Genomic DNA, 10,523 nt, shown 5'->3' on the forward strand with positions numbered 1-10,523 from the left:
ATTACTAGTTTATCTAGCTTGTCCTGCGTTGCATATAATCAATGCGGTGCCGGTTAATTTAACATTGAATCACAGCCTACTTCGCAAAACAGGTGATGATTTAATAAAAGCGTATTCGTGTCAGGGTATACGCAGCAGTTTGGGCCACCTGGCTCGTTGCGAACTGTGTGAAGACCATTTGTTCCTAACAATGACAGAAATGAACTTGCCATAATTTTACATAATTATGACATAACATTGAAGGTTGTGCAATGTTACAGCAATATTTAGACTTAGGGTTGCCACCCGTTCGGAACAATACGGAACGGTTCCTCCCTTCTCCCTTTATTATGGAGGTCCCTTCCCACTTGAACCTGAAATATGCCTTCTGGGTAAGTTCACAAATGTGAATTTGAGGAATAGCTTCAAAATCAAATTTACAGAAATCGCACTTGCCACTGCAAGAAAATGCATTGCATTGACATGGAAATCGGATTCCCCTCTCCCAATTACAAGATGGCTCTCTGAAATGAATAAATGTATTACTATTTTCGAAGATTACCTATGCTTTTAGAAATAAATTAAACCACCTTGTGAAAATATGGCAACCATTCCTGGACTATATGAAAACACTTCCATTGAGGTTGGTGGAGGTGAGCTTCTAGATCGATGTAGCGATTTTCTCTCGGCAATGTACTGTTTGTATTGCATTGTGTATATGTTGGTATCTCTTGTCATTTGTATTATTATTATTCTAATTTAACTCATTTGTCATTTGTCATCATTTTAAGTCATTTTATTTTGGGGGTGGGGAGGATTGATTTACTTTTTGTCGTAGCATTTACTCTTGCTGTGTTGTATTGTTCTGTTGTTGAATAATTGAAAATATATATAAAAAATGTAAAGTAAAACTTGAACTTGTAAATGTTCATTCATAGTCGTAACATAGGGTTTGTACGTTTACAGATCTAATTTAACATTTACGTTTCAAGTTTCGAGCATGGCTTTTCTTACGATCCTAACAATGTACGTATGGATTTTCTTACGATCCTAAATGATATGTATGTTCAACCTTTTGGCAGCTATCTCTCTCCGTAGTCGCACCGCATGAGGCAAATGGTGGTCACACTAGATACCGACTGGTTTTCTGGTCCACACCCCTACCTTTTTTAAGGTATCTGTCACCAACAGATGCATATCTGTATTCCCAAATCAAATCAAACTGTATGTGTCACACATACCGAATACAATAGGTATAGACCTTACAGTGAAATGCTTACTTACAAGCCCTTAACCAACAATGCAGTTTTATGAAGAAAAAACCCAGAAGTAAAAGTAAAGCTACAGTAAAATAACAATAGTGAGGCTATGTACAGGGGGTATTGGTACAGAGTCAATGGTCGAGGTAATATATACATGTAGGTAGAGTTATTAAAGTGACTGCATACATAATAACAGAGAGTAGCATCAGCATAAAGGGGGGGGGGTAGAAGCTGCAAATAGTCTAGCTAGCCATTTGATTAGATGTTCAGGAGTCTTATGGTTTGGGGGTAGAAGCAGTTTAGAAGCTTCTTGGACCTAGATTTGGAGCTTCGGTACCAGTCATGTGAAATCCATACATTAGGGCCTTATGAATTCATTTTAATAGACCGATTTTCCTTATATGAACTGTAACAGGGACATCTTTGAAATGGTTGCGTTTATATATTTTTTCAGTATAATTAGCACATTTTCTTCCCTTTTAACTGCATTGTTGTCAAAGGCCTCGTACGTAAACTGTTGTTTTCGGCGCATGTCACAAATACAATTTTATTTGATGGATCCATCCATTCAAAGACTGGAGAACCAGCGGGATCAACACTGAGATCCCATTGAATGACTAATTCCATGCATCAACGTGTCTTCAGCGTTCTAGAATAGTCTAGCAGCTAATATTAGCCAGTTAACCTTCATAACAACTCTGAACGCATTTGGTAGTGTGTCTATTTTAACAACTTGAGATTACAATGGCCTGTGAACATCATCAGTGGCAAGGGGGCAGATACATGAAATACGCGTTATAATGTCGTTATTGCATCGATTCGCATGGGGATGCAGCAAACCAAGGTACCTAGCTCACTAATGTCAGCTAACGTAAGAGGTTTTGAAATGAGCTATCTAGCTAAAATCTACTAGTACTACTGTACTGCTAGATGTCTGCCTGACCGGAAAACTAGCTACTGTAAACCAGCTAACGTTATCCATCACCGATAACTAGCTATACATTTTGTAGCCATCGCCGTTAGGGTATTCTGTCCTATTGTGTATTCCCATAACTATTTTGTCTTTTCAACACCACACAACACAGTCCTTGGTTCCAAATTGCCTTTTAAAATTATCTTGCTAGCATGCGAAATGTGGCTGATTAGCTAGCAAGCTAACGTTACCATTGTCACGACTCGTTTGCTCTCGTCTCGGTCAAATTTTTACTGCATTGCTCCTGTTCTCACCAGTCTCCCTCGCATTCACCTGAAGCTGTACAGGCCAATTTACCCGAAAAGCAGCAAATGCGTGTCCAAAAAGCACTCATTTTGAAACAGGATGGTTAAGATCAAGGTTTTTAATTTCACTCACCTTCTTACTCCAATTCAAGATGTCGACCGCTCCTAGCTCCGAAGAGACTCACTGTCAATTGACAATGAAGCAGATTATAGGGCAGTGAAGCACCCACAACTACTAACTAACCCTGCTGGATTTATAGATTTCAACGGTCGTATTGCTTTATCAAGACTAGCATGTACTGTAATGGCATTGGATGTTCCCCAAGCAACAATGAAAGTAGTAGACATGAAACTTTTAGATTTAGTTTGGAGGAATAAACCACACTATTAAAAAAAGGGTATTATGTACAACCTTTAACCCGGCCCAATTTGCAAAACCTGGTTGAAAAGATGTATGAGGTATTTTTATGTTCTTTTTAACGTATTTTTACTGACCGGAATATTACGTTTTTTCCTGAACACCATACCACCAGTTGGTCATAATTGTGACCCCTTTCTGACCATATGGTCATAATTCTGACCACTAAGTTATGTGCTATATTAGGAAGCCTACTGGTCATAGTTAAAGATGCAATATGCAGAAATCGCTCCGCCATTTCCTGGTTGTTCAAATTCTAATAGTTAGCCTAATTTCAGTTTATGTGACAAAACAATCAGTCATTGTGCAGAGAATCTTTGTAACATTTAAACCGCTGTGAAATTTTCCATAACCAAAAATATTGCATTTTCAGCTTTTTCAAACTGGTGTGCAAAACCGAAAGTAAAAGACACAAAACTGAAATTTAAGAATGGGGAGCATAGAAGAGGCGCACATAGAACATATGTCCAGCTTTTTAGATTTGCTTTCAACTTGCTCATATACATCCTTTGTGTCCTTCTCCAACATGCCAGTCAGGGGAATATTTTTAGGACTTTCCAGAAGGCCCGCAACACATTAATCTCCTGAATTTTCCGACTTTCATGACATAAACTGTAAGCATAAAAAGAGAACTAATTAAATTAAGGATCGGCATAATATGGGCATGCAGGAGACGACAGAACAGTAACGCACAGTAAAATATCTTCAACAGTCAGAATCTACTAAAAGTGGTAGCAAAGACATGTTAGCTCCTCTTTCCCTTCATATTAAAGTGGGACATTAATTCATTGGTCATCAATCTGAAAGAAAAAGGATATCAAAATTAGACAGTATTTGGATAATGACCATTTTTAAATGGTGAAGTTTTGCTTAATCCTAATACATGTTGTAATATTCAAACAACATTTTATAAACACACTGCTCCATAATCCTGAGGACATTGTCCCGGACAGAGGTTCCCGCAGTTGAGGACAGCTTGGCAGTCTTAAAAGAAGAAAGTTAAATGCAAAAATTAAAGTACACTATATATACAAAAGTATGTGGACACACTTTCAAATTTGTGGATTTTTCTATTTCAGGCACAACAGTTGCTGACAGTTGTATAAAATTGAGCACACAGCCATTCAATCTCCATACAAAAACATTATCAGTAGAATGGCCTTACTGAAGAGCTCAGTGACATTCATAGGATCAGCACCATCATAGGATGCCACCTTTCCAAGAAGTCAGTCTGTCAAATTTCTGCCCTGCTAAAGCTGCCCCAGTCAACTGTAAGTGCTGTTAAGGAGCAACAACAGCTCAACCGCGAAGTGGTAGGCAGCACAAGCTTACAGAACGGGACCACCGAGTGCTGAAGCGCGTAGCATATAAAAATCGCCTGTCTTCAGTTGCAACACTCAATACCAAGTTCCTGAAATGGGTTTCCATGACTGAGCAGCCGCACGGCTGGAGTGGTGTAAAGCTCAATGCCATTGAACTCTGGAGGAGTGGAAACGTTCTCTTGAGTGATAAATCACGTTTCACCATCTGGCAGTTTGACGGACAAATTTGGGTTTGGTGGATACCGGGAGAACGCTACCTGCCTGAATGCATAGTGCCAAATGTAAAGTTGGTGGAGGAGGAGTAATGGTCTGGGGCTGTTTTTCATGTTTCGGGCTAGGCCCCTTAGTTCCAGTGAAGGGAAATCTTAACGCTTCAGCATACAATGACATTCTAGAGGATTCTGTGCTTCCAAATTTGGGTCAACAGTTTGGGGAAGGCGAGGTCCATACAGAAATGGTTTGTTGAGATCGGTGTGGATGAATTTAACTGGCCTGCACAGAGCACTGACCTCAACCCCATGGAACACCTTTGGGATTAATTGGAACACCGACCCCAATCCAGGCCTAATCGCCCAACCTCATTAATGCTCTTGTGGCTGAATGGAAGCAAGTCCCCGCAGCAGTCTTCCAACATCTAGTGGAAAGCCTCCTTAGAAGAGTGCCCATTTTAATGCCCATGGTTTTGGAATGAGATGTTCAATGAGAAGGTGTACACATACTTTTGGTCATGTAGTGTATACAGTGGGGCAAAAAAGTAATTAGTCATCCACCAATTGTGCAAGTTCTCCCACTTAAAAAGATGAGAGAGGCCTGTAATTTTCATCATAGGTACACTTCAACTATGACAGACAAAATGAGAGAAAATAATCCAGAAAATCACATTGTAGGATTTTTAATGAATTTATTTGCAAATTATGGTGGAAAATAAGTATTTGGTCATCTACAAACAAGCAAGATTTCTGACTCTTACAGACCTGTAGCTTTTTCTTTTAGAGGCTCCTCTGTCCTCCACTCGTTACCTGTATTAATGGCACCTGTTTGAACTTGTTATCAGTATAAAAGACACCTGTCCACAACCTCAAACAGTCACACTCCAAACTCCACTATGGCCAAGACCAAAGAGCTGTCAAAGGACACCAGAAACAAAATTGTAGACCTGCACCAGGCTGGGAAGACTGAATCTGCAATAGGTAAGCAGCTTGGTTTGAAGAAATCAACTCTGGTAGCAATTATTAGGAAATAGAAGACATACGTACAAGACCACTGATAATCTCCCTCGATCTGGGGCTCCACGCAAGATCTCACCCCGTGGTGTCAAAATGATCACAAGAACGGTGAGCAAAAATCCCAGAACCACACGGGGGGACCTAGTGAATGACCTGCAGAGAGCTGGGACCAAAGTAACAAAGCCTACCATCAGTAACACACTACGCCGCCAGGGACTCAAATCCTGCAGTGCCAGACGTGTCCCCCTGCTTAAGCCAGTACATGTCCAGGCCCGTCTGAAGTTTGCTAGAGAGCATTTGGATGATCCAGAAGAAGATTGGGAGAATGTCATATGGTCAGATGAAACCAAAATAGAACTTCTTGGTAAAAAACTCAATTCGTCATGTTTGGAGGACAAAGAATGCTGAGTTGCATCCGAAGAACACCATACCTACTGTGAAGCATGGGGGTGGAAACATCATGCTTTGGGGCTGTTTGTCTGCAAAGGGACCAGGACGACTTATCCGTGTAAAGGAAAGAATGAATGGGGCCATGTATCATCAGATTTTGAGTGAAAACCTCCTTCCATCAGCAAGGGCATTGATGATGAAACGTGGCAGGGTCTTTCAGCATGACAATGATCCCAAACACACCGCTCGGGCAACTAAGGAGTGGTTTCGTAAGAAGCATTTCAAGGTCCTGGAGTGGCCTAGCCAGTCTCCAGATCTCAACCCCATAGAAAATCTTTGCAGGCATTTGAAAGTCTGTGTTGCCCAGCAACAGCCCCAAAACATCACTGCCCTAGAGGAGATCTGCATGGAGGAATGAGCCAAAATACCAGCAACAGTGTGTGAAAACCTTGTGAAGACTTACAGAAAACGTTTGACCTCTGTCATTGCCAACAAAGGGTATATAACAAAGTATTGAGATAAACTTTTGTTATTGACCAAATACTTATTTTCCACCATAATTTGCAAATAAATTCATTAAAAATCCTACAATGTGATTTTCTGGATTTTTTTTCCTAATTTTGTCTGTCATAGTTGAAGTGTACCTATGATGAAAATTACAGGCCTCTCTCATCTTTTTAAATGGGAGAACTTGCACAATTGGTGGCTGACTAAATACTTTTTTGCCCCACTGTATATAGTTATAGGTCATTTCACCAATTCGGCCACTTGAGTACATTTGGGCAACTTGTGTGGGACATCTGGGTGACTTCATGCTAAATGGCATGTAGCTCACCCATTCCTGAAGTTATCAGTCTGAAACTTTGCACACCTACAGTTGCCACTTTGTGTTATCCATCAAAATTACCTCCAGCATCCTATCTGACTGTGTGGCTATTCTAGTACATGTGAAAGATGATGCTAAAACAATAAAAAACAGAAAACGTATGCTCTTTCTTCCTCTTTTCTTCCACCAGATCAACGGTGTTATGTTCTCCTACATTCAATTACGATTTCCACAAACTTCAGAATGTTTCCATTCAAATGATACCAAGAATATGCATATCCTTGCCTCTGGGGCTGAGCTACAGGCAGTTAGATTAGTGTATGTCTTCAGGTGGAAATTGAGAACAAAGGGATGCAGCCATAAGCTTGGAAAACTCCTGTCATGGCTTTAGAAGCTTCTGATAGGCTAATTGACATCATTTGAGTCAATTGGAGGTGTACCTGTGGATGTATTTCAAGGCCTACCTTCAAACTCAGTGCCTCTTTGCTTGACATCATGGGAAAATCAAAAGAAATCAGCCAAGACCTCAGAAAGAAAATTGTAGACCTCCACAAGTCTGGTTCATCTTTTGGAGCAATTTCCAAACGCCTGAAGGTACCACGTTCATCTGTACAAATAATAGTACACAAGTATAAACACCATGGGACCACGCAGCCGTCATACCGCTCAGGAAGGAGGCATGTTCTGTCTCCTAGAGATGAACATACTTTGGTGTGGAAAGTGCAAATCAATCCCAGAACAACCGCAAAGGACCCTGTAAAGATGCTGGAGGAAACCGGTACAAAAGTATCTATATCCACAGTAAAATGAGTCCTATATCGACATAACCTGAAAGGCCACTCAGCAAGGAAGAAGCCACTGGTCCAAAACTGTCATAAAAAAGCCAGACTACGGTTTGCAACTGCACATGGGGATAAAGATGGTACTTTTCTGAGAAATGTCCTCTGGTCTGATGAAACAGAAATAGAACTGTTTGGCCATAATGACCATCGTTATGTTTGGAGGAAAAAGGGAGAGTCTTGCAAGCCGAAGAACACCATCCCAACCGTGAAGCACGGATGTGGCAGCATCATGTTGTGGGGGTGTTTTGCTGCAGGAGAGACTGGTGCACTTCACAAAATAGATGGCTTCATGAGGCAGGAAAATTATGTGGATATATAGAAGCAACATCTCAAGACATCAGCCAGGAAGTTAAAGCTTGGCTTAAGGACAACAAAGTCAAGGTATTGGAGTGGCCATCACAAAGCCCTGACCTCAATCCAATAGAAAGTTTGTGGGCAGAACTGAAAAGGCGTGTGCGAGCAAGGAGGCCAACAAACCTGACTCAGTTACACCAGCTCTGTCAGGAGGAATGGGCAAAAATTTACCCAACTTATTGTGGGAATCTTGTGGAAGGCTACCCAAAATGTTTGACCCAAGTTAAACAATTTAAAGGCAATGCTACCAAATACTAATTGAGTGTATGTACACTTCTGACCCACTGGCTAAGGTGTATGTAAACTTCCGACTTCCAACTGTAAATACAGAATATATACTGCAAAGTTGCTTAGGAGCCTGAAACAAGGCGGCAATGTCTATCGGTGCCATCTTATCCCTGGGCTATTGCTTTTCACCTTCAGATAGTCTGTCTTCAGTACACTTAACAGCGCCTTGCATGTCTCATTGACAATCTCTGAGATGGCATAACAACTTATTCAGAATACGTAGGCGAAAGATGTGAATGTCTCTCCTTTTAACAGAAAGCGTTTAGGGTCACATCCAGTCTCTCTGCAGGGCTGATGGACTTTCTCATGACTATCTTCCTTTTTTAGTCGGCCCACCATTCCAAGAAAGACTTGGAATGTGTCCTTGACATGTGCAAAGCTATGCCCTTTAAATATAATGAAAATAAACTATGAATTTACAATATCACAATGGTAATAAGACAGGTTGATAAATGCAGTGAAGTCAATCATGACAAGTCAGTGACTACCTAATTACACTATATATACAAAAGTATGTGGACATGTGATGTAGATGTTGAGCGGCTTCACTGCAAGTAGATTGTATGTTTTAACATCACTTTATTTTTACACCCCTTCGGCAATTTCAGGAGTATCAAATCCATAGACAAACATTAGCAGTAGAATGGCCTTACTGAAGAGCTCAGTGGCTTTCAACGTGGCACCGTCATAGGATGCCACCTTTCCAACAAGTCAGTTAATCAAATTGCTGCCCTGCTAGAGCTGCCCCGGTCAACTGTAAGTGCTGTTATTGTGAAGTGAAAAATGTATTGGAGCAACAACGGCTCAGTGGTAACCCACACAAGCTCACAGAATGGGACTGCCGAGTGCAGAAGCGCATAAAAATCCTCTATCCTGGGTGGCAACACTCACTACTGAGATCTACTACTACTGCCTCTGGAAGCAACGTCAGCACAAGAACTGTTCATCGGGAGCTTCATGAAATGGGTTACCATGGCCGAGCAGCCGCACACAAGCCTAAGATCTCAACACGCATTGCCAAGCATGGTCTGGAGTAGTGTAAAGCTCACCGCCATTGGTCTCTGGTACAGTGAAAACGTACTCTCTGGAGTAATGTATCAAGTTTCACCATTTTTTATTTCACCTTTATTTAACCAGGTAGGCCAGTTGAGAACAAGTTCTCATTTACAACTGCAACCTGGCCAAGATAAAGCAAAGCAGTGCGACACAAACAACAACACAGAGTTACACATGGAATAAACAAACATACAGTCAATAACACAATAGAAAAGTCTATATACAGTGTGTGCAAATGAGGTAAGATATAAGGGAGGTAAGGCAATAAATATGCCATAGTGGCGAAATAATTACAATTTAGCGTGAGTGAATTGGAGTGATAGATGTGCAGAAGATGAATGTGCAAGTAGAGATACTGGGGTGCAAAGGAGCAAAAAAATAAATAACAGTATGGGGATGAGGTAGTTGGATGGGCTATTTACAGATGGGCTATGTACAGGTGCAGTGATCTGTGAGCTGGTCTGACAGCTGGTGCTTAAAGTTAGAGAGGGAGATATCTCCAGCTTCAATGATTTTTGCAATTCGTTCCAGTCCTTGGCAGTCTGACGGACGAATATGGGTTTGGCAGATGCCAGGAGAACGCTACCTGCTCCAATGCATTGGGCCAACTGTAAAGTTTGGTGGAGGAGGAATAATGGTCCGGGGCTATTAACTGCATTTTGATAGCTGTATTACATTAATTTCTAATGCTGTCTAGTGGCAAACTTGTTGGTTGATATTAGCAAACTTTCTCCAAAATACTGTTCCTCTTAGCTCATTCTTGTCTAAGCAACTTTGAAGACTGGTAGCAAGACCGACAAGCTCTACTACAATAATACTACAGGGAATAACCCTACATTATATTATACACTGGGGTCCCAAATTATTGACCCCTTGATAGAGATAGGCAGAAATGACTGAGCTTTATTGTATGCTCCAAAAATTGGGAAATGATTTTATACTAATACAATTGCTCATAGAAAGAGAATTTGTTCAACAAACAAGATAGGGGCCAAATTGAATTACACCCATGTTTTCAGTACCTTTCAATACCTCACCTTGAAAGGGACAACAGCACTGAGCCTTCTTCTAAAATGTTTTGCTGTGTAGAACACATTGGGGGGGTTCTTAGCCCATTCCTCCATACAGAATCCTTCCAGATCCTTGATATCCTTCATCTGCGCTTATTGACTGCCCTCTTCAATTCAAACCACAGGTTTTCTTTTCTGCCCGTTTGCACTTCCAGATTCCCCCTTCCATTTATGTCCCCATCTGTGGTAAATCCACCCCCATTCCCTCTTCTGTACCTTTTCCTATTTTCTTTCCGTAGTCGTGTAAGTAGACACCACTAATCCTACTACCT

General features: G+C 41.0%; 1 protein-coding gene across 3 annotated transcripts in view; it reads right to left on the reverse strand.

Annotated features, from left to right (window-relative positions):
- LOC112265041 (AP-2 complex subunit mu-B) overlaps positions 1–2,758 on the reverse strand; it is a 39,703-nt gene extending 36,945 nt beyond the window's left edge. For 2 of the 3 annotated variants that reach the window (XM_024442039.2, XM_024442038.2), the window contains exon 1: positions 2,593–2,751. The gene's annotated coding sequence lies outside the window, so the exon portion shown is untranslated. Of the gene's footprint in view, positions 1–2,592 lie in introns of all 3 variants that reach the window. The other variant, XR_006078640.1, reaches the window with a different exon arrangement.
- Between the last annotated feature and the right edge of the window lie 7,765 nt (positions 2,759–10,523).

Source organism: Oncorhynchus tshawytscha, linkage group LG13 (genome assembly GCF_018296145.1).
Source record: "Oncorhynchus tshawytscha isolate Ot180627B linkage group LG13, Otsh_v2.0, whole genome shotgun sequence".
Taxonomy (NCBI): Eukaryota; Metazoa; Chordata; class Actinopteri; order Salmoniformes; family Salmonidae; genus Oncorhynchus; species Oncorhynchus tshawytscha.